We start from the raw sequence: 20,892 nt of genomic DNA on the forward strand, positions 1-20,892 counted from the left end.
CATCAGGGGCAATAGGGGATGGGTTGAACCATGAAGATTTCACTGGCTACCTCGAGGTAGTCACTACGAGATGCTGAGTGGCATGTCAGGCAGAGACCCGGGAGAGTGGGCCATGGGCCTTGCCATCATTTCTACTGTTTCTTCTTTGAATCTGGTACTGGTGCAGAGGCTCCTGTGGTGCCCGCAGGGTAAAGTAGGCAAGAGCTCAAGGGAGCTGGATTGCCCTGTTGTCATTTTGCTAGCCCAGAGTTTCCAAGTAGAGGGAACAGGCTGCAGCTGTGCGGTTCAGCCAGCCACCAGATGTGCTCCGTCTTGGGGCATGGACCCTACTAGCAACTGGTAAAGTGCTCTGTACCCAGTAAGCGCTCAAGAAATACGAATGACTGGCCCACTGATTTGCAGCCTGTGACTAAGCCACTACACAGTCCTGGCCTCGGCAGCCCTAGCGCAGGAAAATCCGGATCCCTGCAAGATTTGCACCTGTGGCTGTGGAGATCCGGAGCAGAAGAGGCAACTAGGGGCCCAAACGGGGTCATCTGAGTGGCCTCTGCCTGCGCCCGCCCAAAGTCCTGCTCGCCTCTGGAGAGGGACGCAAAAGAAAAAGGCTTTGGTCATGCAGTGTTTCGGTTTTCCTCCCTATGCCCAAACTTATTCCCAAATCTCCCAACACCCCGCCAGACACAAGGGTTTAAGGTTTTGTTTTTTAATCCCTTCCCCACCCAGGGCCTGCAAAGATGAAGGCAATCTTTATTGACACCTTTATGTCCCCCACCCGTGCCCTGCCCCCAAGGGAAATGGGCAGGATCCCCACCCCAACCCTCCCCTCGGTTAGAGTGATCACATCCATCAAGTACGAGATCACTGGCCATCTCGAGGTAGTCCCAACGAAATGCTGAGTGGCATAAGCCACTTCTTTGTGCCTCAGTTCCCTCATCTGTAAAATGGGGATGAAGACTGTGAACCCCACGTGGTACAACCTGATTACCTTGGATCTACCCCAGTGCTTAGAACAGTGCTCGGCACATGGTAAGCGCTTAACAAATGCCAACATTATTACTATTATTATTCTCTGTGCCTCAGGGACTTCCTCTGTAAAATGGGGATGAAGACGGGGGGCCTCACGGGGGTCAACCTGATTACCCTGGATCTACCCGCGAGTTTAAAACAGTGCTCGACCCATGGTAGACGCTTAACAAATGCCAACATTATTACTATTATTATTCTCTGTGCCTCAGTGACCTCCTCTGTAAAAGGGGGATGGAGACGGTGAGCCTCATGGGGGACAACCTCATTATCCTGGATCTACCGGAGAGTTTAGAGCGCTGCTGGGCACATGGTAAGCGCTTAACAAATGGCAACATGATTATTACATTATTAACTGCGTTCCTGGCGGGGAAAAGCAGGCGGTTCTCAAAGTCTCTGCAAGACAAGGGGGTGTTGTGCGGGAGGAGGCCGCCCATGCTGCTCCCGCCTTCCCGGGGATTGCCCACCCCCCACCGCACGCAGCCCCCTCCCCCAGCACTGCAGCACAGGGAGGAGGAGGAGGAAGGGGAGGTCTGCATCGTGAAAACCCACGGCTGCTCCCTCTCCACCCTCGTCTCCGCCCCTCCCTTCGCCTGTGACACACTCGCCGGCTCCTCGGGGAGGACTCACCCCTCTTGCACGACGAGCCCTGCAGCTGCAGAGACAAGAGGGGAGAGCCCAGCCGTGCCCACCCGTGCCCAGCCTCGTGCAGGTGCCGCTGGCCCCCAGAGAAGCTGTGCACCGGTTGCAGCAGCAATAAGGGCAGGGTCCTCCGCATCCCAGCCGGTACGTTCATTCATTCATTCGATCATTCATTCATTCAGTCCTATTTTTTGAGCGCCGACTGTGTGCAGAGCACTGGACTCAGCTCTTGGAAAGTACAGTTCGGCAGCAGAGACCATCCCCTCCCAACCACGGGCTGGCGGTCTGGAAGGGGGAGACGACAAGGGAAGTAGAGAGGCATCGTGAGCAATAGTAGAAATGAATAGAGTTATAGGTGAATGCACCTCATTCGTAAAATAAATGGAATAATAAGTCTGCACAAGTACTGTGGGGAGGGGAAGGGGGTAGAGCAGAGGGCCATGGGGAGGAGGGGCAGAGGGAAAGGGAGGGCTCAGTCTGGGAGGTAAGTGAGAAAGAGGGGCGAGCTTGGCCGTCCCTCCTTCTGCTAAATTCCCGAGCTAAAGCTTGGACAACTTTTTCCAGTTTTGCAAAGCGGCGGCGTCCAAGAGGCGCAACTTTTTGGGACGCGTCAAAGAACCGAGGGGCCGCGGGCCGGGCACCGGGGCATCCAGCCTGCCTCGACCAGAGGGGCAGGGCTGGCCAGGTGGGCGGGGGTTTCCTTGTCTCCATCCTTGCCATCCTTGTCTCCGGTGGGGACGGGGTTGGGGGTTTTCCCGGGAGGCAGGATGCAGGTGGGTGGGATGGGGCGGCTGGTCCTTGGGGAGGGGCGACCCGGGGCCCTCATTCATTTTCATTCATTCAATAGTATTTATTGAGCAATTGCTAGGTGCTGAGCACTGTACTGAGCGTTTGGAATGTACATTTCGGCAACAGATGGAGGCAATTCCTGCCCGTTGACGGGCTTACAGTCTAGTCGGGGGAGACAGACGGACAAAAACGAGACAAGACTCGGCGGGCATCTGGGGGGAAGAGGGTGGGAGTAGAGCAAGGGGGCACAGGTGCCTGCGGAGGGGTTTCAACCCATCCCACAGATGTTCCCCTTTCCCCTACAGTGGGCAAATCCCGGCCAATTTGCCGCCGGTCCCCCCCACCCATCGTCCCGCAACTTGGCTCCGAGGAAGGGAATTCCTCCCCGCATAATAATAATGTTGGTATTTGTTAAGCGCTTACTATGTGCAGGGCACTGTTCTAAGCGCTGGGCTAGATACCCGGTCATTAGGTTGTCCCACGTGAGGCTCCCCGTCTTCATCCCCACTTTCCAGAGGAGGTCACTGAGGCCCAGAGAAGTGACTTGCCCACAGTCCCCCAGCTGAGAAGTGGCAAAGTCAGGATTCGAACCCCCGACCTCCGACTCCCAAGCCCGGGCTCTTTCCACTGAGCCACCCTGCTTCTATAGTAATAATGTTGGTATTCGTTAAGCGCTTACTATGTGCAGAGCACTGTTCTAAGCGCTGGGGGAGATGCAGGGTGATCAGACTGTCCCAGGTGAGGCTCCCCGTCTCCATCCCCATTTTCCAGAGGAGGCCCAGAGAAGTGACTGGTCCACAGTCTCCCAGCTGACAAGTGGCAGAGCCGGGATTCGAACCCCTGACCTCTGGCTCCCAAGCCCCTGCTCTTTCCACTGAGCCACACTGCCCGCATCGCGCCGTTGTCGGGGGCGTGATGCCAATGCGGGGGCGGCCCCCCGGGGAGCCCCAGTCTCTCCCCGCGCCGCATTGCGCTGCAGTGCGGGGCAGCCTCGGCCCCGACCCCCATGGCCCTGCTGGTATTTCACCACCTTCTTGGAGGAAAGGTGAAAGAAAAGCCCAATTCCGAAAGGGAACCAGCGCCCCCATAACAATAATCATCATCATCAAAGTTGTCCCAGCCGCTAGATGAGCCCGAAAAGGAAACAAGGCAGAGCCTCATCTGCGGGGTGACGATGTGGGAGTGGCAGGGCAGCGCTCCGTGCTTTAGGTGATGCTTTAGGGTGTCGTCGTCTTCTCCCCACAACTCCTCTCCCTCATCCCCTTCCCTCCCTGCCCCACTCCCACTTGGAAAGTTTGAGCCTTGGGAGTTGCAAGGGGTTCGTGAGAAGGGATGGTTCACACACCAATTGCACCGGACGGCCACAGGATCCCGAGGTGAAAAACAGTGTGAGGGTGGTGCTGGGGGGCTGTCGACAGATAATAGTAGTGATGGCATTCGTTAAGCGCTTACTGTGTACCAAGCACTGCTCTAAACACGCCGGCGGGCGGGGGGGAGAATGGGGATGCAAGGTCGTCAGGTTGTCCCACGGGGGGCTCACAGTCTTCATCCCCCTTTTACAGTTGAGGGAACTGAGGCACAGAGAAGTGAAGTGACTTGGCCAAAGTCACACAGCTGACAAGTGGCAGAGCCGGGATTAGAACCCACGATCTCTGACTCCTAAACCCCTACTCCTTCTACAGATGCACACCTTATTTCCTCTCAGTGGGTACTTAGAGTTTGTTTTAAGAAAAACACGCCCGAGGCCTGGAAGCACGGTCCCCTGAAGGGGATTCACAGGAAAGCACCCCCTCAGCTGACTCAGTGACAAAGACAGGTCCTCTGCTCCAAGTGACCGGACCCAGTGGTCTTTTAGTGGAAAGGGAAAGAAGTCACGGCCCTCGCCCTTCCACGGACTGAGTGGGTGACTTTGGGATGTAACACCCTCTCTGGCCTTCAGGGTCCTTTTCTGTAAAAATGGGGACCAGCCACTGGGTCCCTCCCCACCTCACAGGGATTTGGATCCCCCCCCCCCCCATTAACAAGTAGAAAATGCGTGTGAATAAAACAAATTGATATTTATCAAAGAGATTTGATGTAAAGGTGCTCTCTAGCCTGAAGAGATTAAATAACATCCCTTCGACATCAAGAAAATAGTAATTTAATATCTCTTTAAATAGCTGGAGGCCGTTCCGACTTCGTACTATAATAAAATTTGCTCTTCAGTAGTAAACAGAGAATTCGAGGTTGGCTTTTATCTGACTGATATTACAGCATATCAAAACCATTAGCCGGCGTTTGTCTTAAGGAAATATATTTGCGTCACATCTGAGTACTTTTGTGCATTACAGCACTGTAATACATTTTTCATGACCAAACCATATTTTGCTGCTCTTCGATCTAGGCGATTTAGTAGCCTAAGATCTTTTAGCTAAAAAAAAATACCAGAAGCAGGGGAAGAAGGGAAGCATTTACTTTATTAAGCCCCCTCACTGTGGTAAGTGCTGTATATAAAATAAAAGATATCCTTCCCTGGCTTGCCCTCAAGAAGATAGGGGTAAACAGCGTCATTATGCGCTGCGGATCACATGGCAAGATTCATAAACGTTCGTCTTTTTCTGGAATTGGGTATCCCAGCTCGCCCGTTCTCTGAAAATTTGATATTCGGAAATGTATTTAATGAATGTTTGTTTTCCAAAAGAGTAGAAGCCCTTTTTGTCAGAATTCACTATGCTCTTAAACAGTTTACTGCTACTGTGAATGTCTTTTGAGAAGAGAAGTCCTCTTCCCATTCCCTGCAGCTGCGTCAGGGAAAAGCCCTACAATTCACCGATGTAGCTTTCTAGCACAGATTGTTTCAACCCCGCAGCCAGCAATTTGTCAGAATGTTGCAGGGACTTTACTGTGGCCACACGGATCACACCATGCATACCAATGCTCGTTTAAACAAAAACTCATCAATTAGATTAAATCTGTTTGTAAACCTAGGCGGGAAAAGCCACAGCTGTGATGGTTCCGTTTAGGGTATGGTGTCAGAGACAATATCTTTATCTCAAAGATGCGTAGGGTAAAATATATTGCAATGGATTTAATTTGGAGCTTGTTTCTTTAATTGGACAGCTGCAAACATCTGGAAGGGATGGTCTTTTTCATCCTGATTTGAATTGGAAATGTGCCTGATATTTCAAATTAGGGGGCAGAAATGTGAAATAATGTAAGGCCTGCAGGTTGGACAATCTCTGAGCAATCAATCAATGGTACTTAGCATTTACTATGTGCAGAGCACTGTACTAAGCACTTAGGAGAATGCAGTACAACAGAATTAGCAGGCACATTCCCTGCCCATAACCTGTTCACAGTTTTCAATGTTAATTTGAAGATTCAAATTAGAAACATCATCTATGGTGTTTTCACAATGTAATGTATCATCTCAATGGAGCAGTAAGAAAAATAGAACCTGGAGGGTAGTGTAATTTTGTACAGGTCAGTGATGTGTACATGTTGAGGGCTTATGTCTCAGGAAATGAAGAGTCTGGTTTGGATGAGTCTGCTTTGTTTTATCTCGAGTTGTTTAGTGCACAGACCTATAAATAAAACGTCTGGGTTGGCATAAGCACCCTATTAGATTTCTGACTCCACCACTCATGCCCTGGTTAAAAACCTTATTGTAAAGAAAAAAGCAACTCTGTTCTCTGTCAAGTTCAGCTTCATAAAGTAACTGCATCATCATAGCCAAGTGGTCAAGTGAATGAGAGAAAAAAGAAACCTTTGATTTTGAGGCTATAATATTGTTAGCAGTTTTATCTCTGCTGACTAGATATTGTGTGTATCATCGTGTCCTATGGAGAGAATGGACTGTCCTCAACAGCAAATGTACGGCTAGGTTAGGGTTCTCAACTCATTAATCAAAGCTAGAAATTTGAAGACGAAGACCAGCCCTCTGATTCTGTCTTTTCAGAATCAAATCAATCAGTGGTATTTATTGAGCGCTTGAGGGAATACAGTATAACAAAGTTGGTAGAGATGTTCCTAGCCCACAAGGAATTTAGAGTCTAGAAAGATAAAAATGTGATATCTACTAATAACCTCTACTTAGTGTGGAAAAATCAAGGACGATTCCTTACAGTAATAGTGGGACGTCTTGTGTCACCTAAGCACTTGGATACTCCCCTCCCCTCCCTACCTGTAACACATACCTATCTTTATACTCTATTACTTACTGCCACCTATAATTTATTTTTGTTTCTTCTTTATGATCCTTGAGGGCAGGGATTATACCTAACGATTCTATTGTACTCTTCCAAACTCTTAGTACAGTGGTCTGTACACAGGCATTCAGTGGATACTATCAACTGACCAATGAACAACCACTGGATGTGGTGCACTGTATCAAATTCTTAGGAAGTACAGAATGAAGAAGGAACATGTTCCTAGCCCACAGGGAGTTTACCCTTATACCAGATTGTTGCCAGATTCAGGTCCTATAGATGCTGAATGCTGGAATGACAAATTTGGAGAATATTTATCCAACAGTAGTCTAGCAGAATCATGATTCCCAGCAGGGTTTAATTAGTGTTGCAGCTGGCAGCCAGCTCAGCTGAAGTTAATGTGTGGATGGAGTTGGAGAGTTGGCTCAAGTTTTCCTACCCTCCCTCACAAATTTAGGAAGCATGCAAATAAAATAATTCCCCTGAAAAGAATGAGATAACCTCTTGAGATTGGCTTGTCAAGGCCAAGGTTTCCCATTTCCAGCTCTGATTGGTGCATTTACTGTAGACTATAGCCCTCTAGATTATAAACTCGTGCTAGACTGTCAGCTCATTGTGGGCAGGGTATATGTCTATCAACTCTGTTATTTTGTACTCTCCCAAGCGCTTCCTATACAGTGCTCAGCACACAGTAAGCACTCAATAAGTACCATTGATTAACTTATGAAATTTGCAGTTGGTGACACAGCACTTTCAGAATTACTTTTGCTCAAATGTTCATTCTCGCATCTTATATATGATATACAGAGCCTTGTATATATATGTTAGAAATACTCTCACATATGTGTGTGGTTGTGCATCCTTAGTATTGGAAAATGTCATTACTTCTTGTTTAGGATATTCAGGGGAGATGAAGGGTAAGGGCTGTATTAGCAATAATATTTATTACGCACCTTCTGAGTAAGTGGTAAATGCTACAGAAAAATATACTCTAGACTGTAAGCTCCTTGTGGACAGGGACATCTCTTCTAACTCTGTTGTATTCTCTCAAGCACTTAGGACAGTGCTCTGTACCCAGTAAGCACTCAATAAATACCATTGATTGAATTAGCCACAATCCCTAATCCCCTGGGGACTCACAAGGTAAGAATAACTGGGGAGAGAGTTGTAGGCAGCAGGCATGGCCGGCTGCTTCTTATGTTCCACAAGAATGAAGAGTCTGTCCTAGGTCTGGAGAGGAGGTGACTTCACTGTCTTCCAGACCCACTGTGTGTCAGATGCTGTTGTCCAAAAGAAGAGTTACCCCATTTCAGGATGCACTATTCTATTCTTGGTGTTCCTCTTCTCTGCCGCTTTGTGTGAAACTGGACTTTCCACCATGTTGATCTCATTTCCCTGGACCCCAGGGAAAGCTGCCGGGTGTCCTGTCCAGCTGGATGTGGAATTGCATTGTCTCATTTCTAAAATGCCATTTGTTGTGGTTGTTTTTAATTATTTTTGTGTCCTCTAGCTCTGATGTTGTTAGAGGGCAGGGTTTTCATCTTCATACCCCATGAAATCCAGCCAATCAAAAAGTGGTATTTATTGAGCACTTACTGTGTGCAGAGCACTGTACTAAGTAATTGGGTGAGTACAATATACATGAATAAAGATAAGAATAACAAGTGGAAATTAATGTACTGGATGCTCGTAGCGACGGAACGGGTCTACTAACTGTTTTGGCGTATAGTAAGCACTTCACAAGTACCATAATTATTATTATTATTGCAATATTGGTAAATATGTTCCTTGCCAACAATCTATACTGTTGATTTGGGGGAAATGAATGGGGTCGAACTCCACCAAAGAACTTTGCCTTCTGCATCCATCTCTCGGTCTCTCAGATTTCTGTAGGGCTCCACCTTAAATGAATGCTAAAGGGAATGTGTCTACCAACTCTGTTATGTTGTACTCTCCCAAGCGCTTGGCGCAGTGCTCTGCACAAGTAAGCACTCAATAAATGTCACTGGCTGAGGGGATGGAGAAGATTTCCTCTGGAATTCCACCAAGGAGAACTTGAGGCACTAACTCCTTTACTAAGAGGGAATAGGAAATGTATCCGTTTGATAGGTTATTTGTTGTTGCTGAGAGAACCTTCTTTGGTTTGACTTTAAGTGGCTTTGCCCAACAAACACTGGGAAGCAGTATGGCAGAAGACCCACCACAGAATAGGTACTATTTATGGCAGCAGAGCCATTTATGTTGCTTTTTTTTTAAGTTGGGGAGGAGGAAGGGAAGGGAGGAGGGTGGAAAACGTAAGCTACTATTTCTTAATTTTAAAAAGCCCTACGCGGGACATGGATTGTGTCCAACCTGATTAGCTTCTATCTACCTGCTACAGTACTACTGTACTTAGTACAGTGCTTAGCACATAATAAGCACTTAATAAAAACAATTTTTAAAAAATCAATGGTACTTATTTGAGCACTCAGATTGTTCAGACCACTATATTAAGCACTTGGGAAAGCATCGTACATTAGAGTGAGTAGACCCATTCCCTGCTCACAAGGGACTTATAGTCTAGAGGAGGAGTTTACAGTTTAGCTTTCTCCCAGAAGCCTCATCCCTCCCTTTCCTTCACTCACCAACACACAGACATGAAGAGCAGCAGCAGAGACCATGTGAAAAAGGAAATGAGAGCCCTCAGTTATCCCTCCAGACTGGAATCTCCTCATGCAGGAAATGGGTTCATCAACTCTGTTATACTCTACTCTCCCAAAGCTCTTAGTTCAGTGCTCTGCACACAGTTAGTGCTTAATAAATACCATTGATTGATTGATCGATCCTTTCCTATGGAACCGCAGTCCGGTCCAAGTGCTAGACTGTCGTGTAGCTCCCAGCTCCTCAAATTACACTAAGAAGGGATCGGGAAAATGCGGGTGCCTTTTGAAATTTTGAGGCATGACTGTTGTCAGCAGGAAACAGTTTAGCCCAGAGAAAGTACAATGGGAGAGGATATTTAGGGAATGAGCCAAGACGACATAACAAATTCTTGTGTGTCTGCTCTGTCACTGTAATTAATGTGTCGATAAGGACACTACACGCTTTATCTGTGACTTGCAGGGGAAATTATTGATGTGGCTGTGCTTCCTTGATTTACCGATAATCGCAATGTCTGAAGTTATGCGCACAGCTAATTGTTTTCTAAAACATCTGTCATGGGGCACCTGAATATGCAGTGGCCGTGACCACCCCATAGGATTCAAGTGCATGGAAACAAGCAGGATTGATTTTGTTCAAGGATGATATCAAGCAAAGTCACCAGGCTAGAGATTAATAGAAAGTCCCCTATGTAGGAAGAGGGAAAGAGCTAATCAGTGAAAACTGTACATGATTTTCCAAACAGGCCATCTTCTACCCGGAGCCTCAGCCAGAGTCCACTGTTGCTGTTTTAAAGCCGGCAGTGATCAAACATATGGTTAGAGAAAGGTTTAAATGTCATCTGAGTCCTCCCCTGAATTGTAGGTTGGCCGGGAACTGAGCCAAGTTTGAATTTAAATTTCCAGAAACAATGAAAAGGATTCTTTTTTTGTGTGTATGCACTGGTGGTGGGGGATTACTTAGATGAAACTGGGCTGTGCCCTGCATCTTTGCTTTGACGAATACTACATTAGACAGCCAGGGAAATGATGGCGTTCCATCGAATAAAGCCCAGAAATACCACGAGTAATTAAACATGCTCTGTCCTATCTGCTAGTTTAAAGTTTTTTGATTTACCAAATGGAATCAAAACTCAAGGTTTGAAGATCACCGGTAGAGGTGGCTTTTTCTTCAAGGAAGCTGTCAAATATCAAATACCGATGCACCTTATGTGTCCACTTTTTAAAAAAAATGCAATAAGGTGAGCTAATTTATCTCTCAAGGCTTCCAGTTGCCTCGTCTCTGCATAGTGCGACTCAGTCTACTCCTTTAAAGTGTAGGCTTCACCATTAGAATGCTAGCTCCTTGTGGGCAGGGAGGGTGTCACTTGCTTTGTTATTTCTGAAGCGCTTAGTACAGTGCATTGCACGCAGTGCGGGCTTAATAAATGCTATTATTACTACCATTGTGCATTGATTTTTGATAACTTGTACCCTTGCACCTTTTTTATGGTATTTAAGTTCTTATGATGGGCCAGGCATTGTGCTAGGTACTGGGGTTGGATAGAAGCTAATCAGGTTGGACACAGCCCATGTCCCACGTGGAGCTCACGGTCTTATTCCCCATTTTACAGATGAGGGAACCAAGACACAGTGAACTTGAATGACTTGCCACGGTCATCCAGCAGGTAAGCTGCAGGGCTGGGATTAGAACCCAGGTCCTTCTGATTCCCAAGCCCGTGCTATATCCACTAAGCCACGTTGCTTCTCAACCTTCACTTCATATCTTGGAGATTGGTGGACAGTGGCATCTTCTCTTAGAAACCAGAATGGCATTAACAACTATTCCACATGTCCCAGTTCTCTTAAGGCAGTTCCACTTTGAGGACTTCCTGCATTTCCCCCAGCAGGACAGCACATCTCACTTTACTCTGCCCGACTTCACGACAGACCAGAGCTTGCTTTTAAAAGAACTTTTCACTCATGGCTCAATCAACAGCCAAAGAAAATTAGCTTCGAGGGGCCTTGCTGCAGCAGGTTCAAGGAAAATTCCACACCAACCTGCCTTTAGTATTTTGCTTGGCTTTAAAAACTATTTTGCTCTATTTCCCATTTAGAGTGCAATGCTCCTTATGGACAGGAAACACGTTCTTCTGTGTTAGTTTGTGCATGTCATACTGTGTATCGCTGGGGGAGGCAGCTTGGTGTATTGGATAGACCTTCTGGGAGTCAGAAGGTCATGGGGTCTAATCCCGGTTCCTCCACTTGCCTGCTGTGTGGCAATGGGCAAGTCACTTAACTTCTCTGGGCCTCAATGACCTCATCTGTAAAATGGGGATTGAAACTGTAAGCCCCACATGGGACAGGGACCGTGTCCAGCCCAATTTGCTTGAATCTACCCTAACGTATAGTACCGTGCCTGGCACATAGTAAGTGTTTATTAACAAATACCACAGTTATTATCATTATAATGGGTAAATGCCTTTTCTGTTACAACTTCCCTTCCAAACTTGTTCCCAGAATACAAGGCCACCCATCCTGGGCTATTTTATGTGCTGTGTCTTTTGGTCCGGCAGCACTACCAGAGATTCATGCTTGGGTTGAGGGGGAAAGGAGGTGCTTTTACATCCTCTCCATTAATCTGACAGATTTCTCATTGTGCCTTAGAGAAAGAAGCGTGACAAAATGGTCAGGACAGAATTGAAAGTTAGACACTCATTAAAAGCCTTTGGCGTTTTAGTTTTCCCCGGCTGTCAAATAGAGTTAGTAATCCTGAACAGTGTGTTGGAGGCTGTAGGTTCTGGAGAATCTGGAACAGAACCTGCTGTTGCGGCTGGAAGTATTTTCAGACTGGGATTGGATGGGCATGTGTTGTCCGCATTCACAGCTGAAGTTTAAATTGGGATATTCTGGACTTCGAAGGTAGCAGATGTGCTAAGTGAAATCAAAGTGGCTTCCTTTAGTTGGGATTGGGCCTAATTAAGGACATATGGTGTCAGTTAATTGTATTTATTGAGCACTTATTATTTGCAGAGCACTGTACAAAGCACTTGGGAGAGTAAAATGTAACAGTCTGCAGACATCTTCCCTGCCCACAAGGAGCTTACAATCTAGAGATTGTCTCATGGAAATTGTATTTTTGGGTAGAATTGGCCTACTCTATCACTGGGAGCATCTTCGAGTACAAAAGACAAATATATAGCAAAAGTTGGACTCCGTTTTGTCCATCTATCAAACCGAACCCCCTGGATACATTTTGGGGAAGTTTTCAAATGATTGAATGAATCTTGTTAAAAAGAAAAACCTCAAGAACTTTAATGTTGTTATTGTGTTTCTCCCAGAATAAAAGTGTGGCGGCTTCTGAACACAGGGTAGCACAGGCTTTGTCATCCGTATTGCACCCCAGATACAGGACTGTCTCTATCTGCTGCCGATTTGTACATTCCAAGCACTTAGTACAGTGCTCTGCACATAGTAAGCGTTCAATAAATACTATTGAATGAGAAGCTCGGTGAACAGTTCCAAGACCTCCATCAAGTTTTGTTAGTTCTTACCAAAGTATTCAGCACCACCAGTAGATCTGGGCTCTGGAAAATGCTGAGGAAATTTGACTTTCCTGAAGTGTTTAGGCTTCTGAGACTTGCTTCCTGACAGGACACATCATTTTGGATGAACGTATTTTCAAATACAGTTATGATTGTACTTGATATTCATCCCATTCATAGCCCCTTGGCTATGAACATATACAATTTATTTATTTTAATGTCTGTCTCCCCTCTAGACCATAAGCTCCTTGCAGTCAGCAGATGGGTTTACCAACTCTCTTGTGTTCTGCCAAATACTTAGTACAGTGCTCTGCAAACAGTGAGGCCTCAATAAATACCAATGATTCACTGATTAAGGAAAAGTTAGAGGAATTCAATTATTTAGCCTGGTGGAGAGGAGGCTGGTGGGTAATTAAACAATCTTCAAGTATATAAAGTTCAGTCACAGACAAGATTGTAATGAGCAATTCTTACCCCCCTTTACTGAGAAGAGGAAATAGACTTAAATTATTGCAGGAGGGATTCATCTCACCCTAAGAAATATTTAAGGATTATTAAAGGTGAAACAGGTTATTGAGAGTGGTTTTGTGGGTCCTGCCGAGATCTTTAAGAGTAAGAAAGAGAACTAATCATCTGGGAATTAGGCTGCCATCCTGCCTGGAGAGATTGTGGTAGTCATAGTGATGGTATTGACTGTATACCCACTGAGCGCAGTGCACTGTAATAAGCCCTTGAAAAAGTCAAGAGAAGCACAGGATAAGTTCCCTGACCACAAGCAGAATGCTCATTTAAAATACTTTAAATCATCCAGTTTGCAAAGTAACTGTGCCTTCTGTCTTAAAGGAAATGTGTCTGTCATGTTCCATCTGACAACCACCAATATTTACTGAGCACCTGCTGTGAAAGGAACACTGCCCTTAGCATTTGGGACAATAACACAAACATAGTAGACATGAACCCTGCCCTCAAAGAGCTACAGTCTAGCGGAAGAGAACGTCACAACACTCAGAACTATGAAAATATAACTTTTCAAGCCAAAGCAGGAATGAGTATATGTGGACTCTATTTTAGACTTTTAATTTTCTTGTTTAGTAATTGTCAGTAGTTGAGGACAATCAAGGTTTGGAAGCCAGACATACAGCTAGCAGGTGTTTGGAACTTGCTTGTTTTTAATAGTCCAGCGCATAGATATTCAATTCAGAACTTATATGTTGCCTATTGTAACAGCAGTCTGTGTAGTAGCTCTATACCCAGCGTAAAGATCTCTTAGAATAATGCTAAGGTTCTATGGGTGCTCGTTAATTATCTGCTGATAATCTGACGTCCAGTACAAAGATGGCAATCATTTTCCAAACTCCATGAAATGGTTGTGGGTGAAATTTAAAATACTGCAAAGATGCATAATTTAAACTGCTAAAATATTCAGTATGTGGTTTAATGGATGCTGAGCATCTGCTTGATTTATTATTTAACATTATTTCATTTGGGTTCCTGTGCCACATTCTAGTTGCTAAAATGAAAAATGAGTGAAGTTACAGTGCGAGTTCCTCGTGCAGTTACATTTAACCCAGTTCATAATTGAATATGGCTTCAGTAAGCAGCATTTTTGCAATGAGGAGAAAAGATTTCCTGAAAAGATTTTAGAGAATGAAGCTTCTCATCACCAGTGGCTAGAACTCATTAAAAATCCCTAGGGAATTAGAATATTTGTGTAATGAAATTGGGATGAAATGCTCGTGCTGCAGTATCATGTCTACACCTTTTCCTCACCCCAACTTTTGAACTCTCTCAGGATTTCAAGAGCTGGATTTTCAAATCTGTCAGTTCTGAGTATTGTGATTTTCTCCTCCACTAGACTGAAGCTCTTTAAGGACAGGGTTCATGTGTATTAAGTCTGTGCTGCTGTCCCAAGACCTTAGTGCAGTGTTCTGTTTACAGTAGGTCCTCCAAATATACCATTAGTTGTTAGACTGAATATACCTTGTTATGTTTCCTATAAGATTAAAGGCATAGTCACTTTGGAAACTGGGTGATTTAGAAGGGGATTGCCAGGTGTCAGTTTGGAGACTCTGGGGTACTCGATTGCCACCAGAGGAGGCTTGGCAGAACTGTGCTGTTTGCCGTCTTTGACATCTGTTCTTGTGGTTGTGGGTGAACCATCTAATAATTGGGAAGCAGTGAGGCCTAGTGGAGAGAGCATGGGTCTGAGAGTCAGAAGGATGTGGGTTCTGACCCCTGATCTGCCATGTGTCTGCTGTGTGATCTTGGGCAAGTCACTTAACTTCTCTGTGCCTCAGTTACCTCATCTATAGAATGGGGAATAAGATGGCGAGCCCCATGTGGGACAAAAATTTGTCCAACCCAATTACCTGGTATCTACCCCAGAGCTTAGTACAGTGCCTTGGCACATAAAAATAGTATTATTATTATTGATCATCTCTGCAGCCCAGATAATTGGAAATTTTCTTCTTTGATAGAGCTAAACTTTGAAACGAGAAAGAAAAAAGCTGATACTGTAACCTTGGAAGAGGGAGTAATTATGTTTTTTATGGGGAAGCAGCATGGCCTAGTGGAAAGAGCACAGGCTTGGGAGTCAAAGGACCTGGATTCTAATTCCAGCTCTGTTACTTACCTTCTATATGACCTTGGGCAAGTCACTTAACTTCTATGTGCCTCTCAGCCCCTTCATGGGGATTCAGGACCCCTTCTCCCTCTTACTTAGACTGTGAGCCCCATGTGGCACCTGATTATCTTGTTTCTACCCCACTGCTTAGTACAGAGAAGCAGCATGGCTTAGTGTATAAAACACAAGCCCGGGAATCAGAAGGTCCTGGATTCTGATTCCGGCTCTGACATGTCTGCTGTGTGACCTTGGGCAACTCATTTAACTTCTCTGGATCTCAGTTCCCTCATCTGTAAAATGGGGATTAAGAGTGTAAATCCCTTGTGGCACAAGGACTGTGTCCAACCTGATTAACTTGTATCTACCCCAGTGCTGAGAACAGTGCTTGACACATAGTAAGCGCTTAACAAGTTCCATAATTATCACTGTTATTACAGAACTTGGCATATAATAAGCCCTTAACAAGTACTATTATTTTTAATAAAGTTTGGCTGCTAATATTTACACCAAGATGGGAAGCTCTCCAGCCCATGAAACTTTTGGTGGAAATCTCGCAGTAGAAGTTGGCAGGTGTATTCCTAATTAAGATGGTGACCTTTTAAAAAGCAAACCAGAGAAAAGCAGATTAAAAAGGTAATATCCAACCACCCAATAATTGTTCTTGTTTCATTTTCAGATTTTGTTCTTTGGATATCAACTTTTAACTGAGACTACTATTAAAATCAGGAGTTCTGGGCATCATGTTAGAGTTTTATTTTGTGCTCCTCTCACCTTTATCACAGTAAAGAAAACCCCATTAGGTTTTGCTTTCATTTCTATAAATGGGTAATTTGTTGCTGGATACAGGGGACTTAGAATAAGTCAGCACCCTGAAATACTTTGCTGAGCTAAATTAGATTAATGGCCTGCCTTGCATTGATTTATTAGAGCCCATTCTTTCATTTTAGTGTGCTGTTTTATCTTTTAGACATATGCAACATACACTAACCTCTCTTTGCTTCTCTTTTACCTACTTCAAACACCCGTGCCCAGAGTTCTCTGGTTAATCTCTGAAAACAGAAGCCTGGTAGAGGGCTTTCTAAGCAGGTACCTAATTCCTGGTGAAAAGTAACTTCCACTGTGGAATTCTGGCAGACTTTTTTCTCCTACCTTTTGAATCCATTCCCCCTGAATGCATTTACACTATATACTCTGGCTAGGACTTATTGTTAGAATTAGGGGAGCAGTCTTCTGACAATGCGTCTGCTTGATATACCGCGTGATGTTTTGGCTGAAGAGGCAGTCAGGTGCCTACATATGGCATCAGTTATGACATGAGAGCTACAACAGGCATTTTCCTTAGCACAGAGTTGTAGAAGACACAGTTCCCATGTTCTGGGAGAATTGATCATACTTGATGCAGGTGTCTAGCTTTATTAAAGATATGGAACGTTCCTGCTTTTTAAACTTGTTATGAAGCGTCAGTTGAGTTCAGTATTTTCTCATTTTTATGAAAGCCTAAATCAATTTAAGCTACCAAAAAGAAATTTTCCAATCACAGTCTGTTTCCCCTTAATATATCAAATCCCCAGCTCAGATACAGCAAAGCCATGCTTCCTGGTCAGGGCCTCTTGTTTGTTGTTTACTTTTTTGCCTTAGTTAGTTCTTTGCACCCAAAATGTTAAGGTGTTTATAAAATTAGATTTTAAACAGCCTTGCAAATAGTTTTCAACAATCGTCAAATCTTAAGATTCCATTCAGTGCCCAGTTGCCTACTTATTCCTTTGCCCTTCTCATCCCCTTCAGCTCATCCCTTTAAAATGAGAAAACCAAACAGCTCCTTACACTGTCACCTTCCTTCAGTCACCCAACCAGTAGTATATATGGGCTCCTTCTGTGTGCTAAGCACTGTACTGAATGCTAGGGAGAGTGCAATAGAAGTAAAAGACCCAGTTGCTGACCTCAAAGAGTTTTACAGTCCACTGGGGAAGCATTAAGAATGGAAGCTCTTAGAAAGATCTCCTGTATGTCCTGCACGAATCCCCCCACATCACGGGTTTTGGTGTGGGAAGTTGATGAAATCTTTGCCATGCTGCCAGGTTCAGCTGACATGATAGCTGGCTGGAGTACTGAAACTGTGATTCTGTCACTGAGGGCACCCAAGAGGGATGCATTTGTATTGGAATGCAGTTGGTCAATCGAACCACTTAATGAGTGCTTACTCTGTATAGAACACTATATTAAGCACTGGGGAGAATATAAATAGAGTTTTTAGAGACTATCCCTACTCTCAAAGAGTTTACAAAGCAGAGAGGGAGACAGAAATTGAATTAGAGGCAGGGAGAAGCAACAGAAATGAAAAATATGTGGGTGAGAGGGGAAGTACCACGTACTTCAGTGATGTGGAAGTGCTGAAGCAGCAGTGGTGGGGGAGGGGAAATAAAGTGGAGAGATGAGAGATTAATCAGGAAAAATTTCCTGGAGGAGATGTAGTAGTGTTGGTATTTGTTAAGCGCTTACTATGTGCCGAGCACCATTCTAAGCGCTGGGGGAGATACGGGGTAAACAGGTTGTCCCAAGTGAGGCTCACAGTCTTAATCCCCATTTTACAGATGAGGTAACTGAGACACTGAGAAGTTAAGTGACTTGCCCAAAGTCACTCAGCTGACGAAGCGGAGCTGGGATTAGAACCCATGACCTCTGACTCCTAAGCCCATGCTCTTTCCACTGAGCCACTCTGCGGAGCCCGCCTTTCCCCCTCCACAATGTCTCCTGTTTCCGACAACCCAATCCACTGAGGATCAGCCCCAAAAGAAAGAGGCAAGCGCATTTGATTCAGCAAGGTAGATAGCAGCAGCGTGTCTAGAAGAAATTATGCGGCTGACAGCCGGCTCTCTGAAGGAGATCTGGGATGAAAATAATTCAATGCTATTAAGGGAAAAGGACTCATTAAGGAATCAGTGGCCCGGGTTCCCAAATCAGAGAGAATTGGCACAGGAAGTCATTTAGAGAAGAGGGAACACCTCACTCCAGGCAGGAGCAGAGGGAAATGCCGCCTTGCTCCGGGGTCAGTCTCGGATCGACAGATGAGCTTGTTATGCCCTTTGGGATGTGCCCTGCCACCACCCCAGCCTGTGACGAAATGGATGAGTGAGAGTGTTCTCCTCCTGCACCAAACAGTTGTGGTGAGCTTTATTGGCACAGCCTGGAGATTTCACCTCCCTCCAGACTGTAAGCTCCTTTTGGGCAACTCAACTTCTTTATAGTGTATGTGGGTCAGTGGAAAGAGCCCGGGCTTGGGAGTTAGAGGTCATGGCTTCGAATCCCGACTCCACCACTTGTCAGCTGTGTGACTGTGGGCAAGTCACTTCACTTCTCTGGGCTTCAATTACCTCATCTGTAAAATGGGGATTAAGACTGTGAGCCTCATGTGGGACAACCTGAATGCCCTGTATCTACCCCAGCACTTAGAACAGTACTCTGCACAGAGTAAGTGCTTAACAAATACCAACATTATTATTATTACTCTCCCAGGTGCTTACTACAGTGATCTGCACACATTAAGTGCTCAATAAATACAACCGATTGTTGATTGAATGTTCCAGGAGAAAAGAGCAAGTGTCACTGCTCACTTTCTCAGCCCCTCTCCTCCATATTTCACCTCTCCACTATATTTCACATCTCACACGTTCAAATCCCCATAGAAGGTCATCTCCTGACCTTTGTTGAGAGCATCTCTTTCTGGTCACATTTGAGGAAATCATGTGTAATTACAGAGGAGCGTACTTAACTTAAAGAGAGGTGAGGGAAGAAATTCAGTCCTGTCCAAAACAAAATGCCACCTCATTTATGTAATAGTAATATTACTCATTGAATACCTATTGGATAAAATGCATTGTATTAAGCGCTTAGAAAAGTACAACAGAAAGAAGTGATGGGGTTCCCTGCCCACAAGTTTACACTGTCTATAATGGGGGAGATAGAAAAATATTTGCACCTAAACTAACAAAAATGAATAATTGAATGCCAAAATAAATGCATGTATACAAGTGCTGAGGAGGAGAATGAATAAATAAGTGGATAAGGGCTAGAAATGACTGATGAGTTTGCAAAGCTTGGGGTTTGGGGAAATGGAAAAGGCATTTCAGAGGAGGTGGGATTTTAGAAGGGCTTTGAATACTGAGAGCTGTCATGTTATGATCTTGGGGAGGGAACAGGGTGAGCAAAGAAAGAGGGGCAAAATGGTTAGGAGCGAGATAGGTAGGTTAACGTGTGAAGAGCAAAGAAGGTGAGCTGGGGAGTAGTTGGCAAAGAGTCTTAAAGCCATTTTGAAGAGTTTTTGCTTTGATTCAGAGAGAAATTGGAAGCCATTATCAGATTTTGAGGAGTGCAAAGATGTGGGCTGAATGATGCTTCATAAGAATGATGGTTGCCTTTGAACACTTACTCGATAACCCATGTTCAGCACACCAGTGTAGTGTACACAAAAATTTTACGTACAAAGCTGAATTACAAGGTGTAAAACACTGCACCACAAATTTACACAGTGCCATAAAGCAGATTAAAGACTAGGAAAAGATGGGGTACTAAAATTTGGATTCTCTCCTATCCTTTACTCAGCTTCAAGTTAATAATAATTGTGGTATTTAAGGGCTTACCAAGCACTGTAACTAAGTGCTGGAAATACCAGAGATATAGTATCAGATGTGAAATTGTAAGGAGCGGTCATTGGATTTTAGTGTTCAAGAGGGCAAGCATCATATCTTTTCTTTCTAATGTGTGAGAATAATAATAATAATTGTGCTATTTAAGCGCTTATTATGTGCCAGGCACTGCACTAAAAGCTGGGCTAGGTTATCGGGTTGGACGCAATCCATTTCGCACATGGGGTTCACGGTCTTAATCCCCATTTTACAGATGAAGTAAAGGAAGGCACAGAGAAGTGAAATGACTTGTCCAAGGTCATCCGGCCTACAAGTGGCAGAGTGCAGATTAGAACCTAGGTCATTCTGACTCCCAGACCCCTGCTCTTTCTACTAAGCCTTGCTGCTTCTCTAAGTGCTGCTGTTGCAATGGAGGTGCGAGGGGTTTTGGTTTGGAGGTTACAGAGGAATGAGTGGGAGTGGGAAGGTAGGTGTAGATTATTCAGTTTGTTATAGAAATAACTCTCATGGTTTCAGGGATTCATCTGAAGACTCCCTAACGGGTCGTCCCTCCCCTCTAAACCTGTTTTGTCTTGTGTGAGAGATTCATTCAAATTCAGTGGATCAATCAGTGGTATTGAATGTTTATTGTGTGCAGAGCACTGTACTAAACACTTGGGAGAATACACTGTAACAGAGGTGGTAGAAACGTTCACTGCCCACATGGAACTTACGGTCTAGAGGGGGAGACAGACATTAAAAGAAATTACAGATTGGTTTGTACATAAGAGCTGTGATGGTGGGGGAGAGGTGACTATCAAAGTGGCTAAGAGGAATAGACCC

General features: G+C 44.9%; 1 protein-coding gene across 2 annotated transcripts in view; it reads left to right on the plus strand.

Annotated features, from left to right (window-relative positions):
* The first annotated feature begins 1,588 nt into the window (after nt 1–1,588).
* SV2C (synaptic vesicle glycoprotein 2C) overlaps nt 1,589–20,892 on the plus strand; it is a 115,535-nt gene continuing 96,231 nt past the window's right edge. The window contains exons 1-2 of one of the 2 annotated variants that reach the window (XM_029066913.2): nt 1,589–1,809; nt 10,894–10,947. The gene's annotated coding sequence lies outside the window, so the exon portion shown is untranslated. The remainder of the gene's footprint in view (nt 1,810–10,893; nt 10,948–20,892) is intronic. The other variant, XM_001512640.4, reaches the window with a different exon arrangement.

The sequence above is a fragment of the Ornithorhynchus anatinus genome, chromosome 1 (assembly GCF_004115215.2).
Source record: "Ornithorhynchus anatinus isolate Pmale09 chromosome 1, mOrnAna1.pri.v4, whole genome shotgun sequence".
Classification (NCBI taxonomy): domain Eukaryota; kingdom Metazoa; phylum Chordata; class Mammalia; order Monotremata; family Ornithorhynchidae; genus Ornithorhynchus; species Ornithorhynchus anatinus.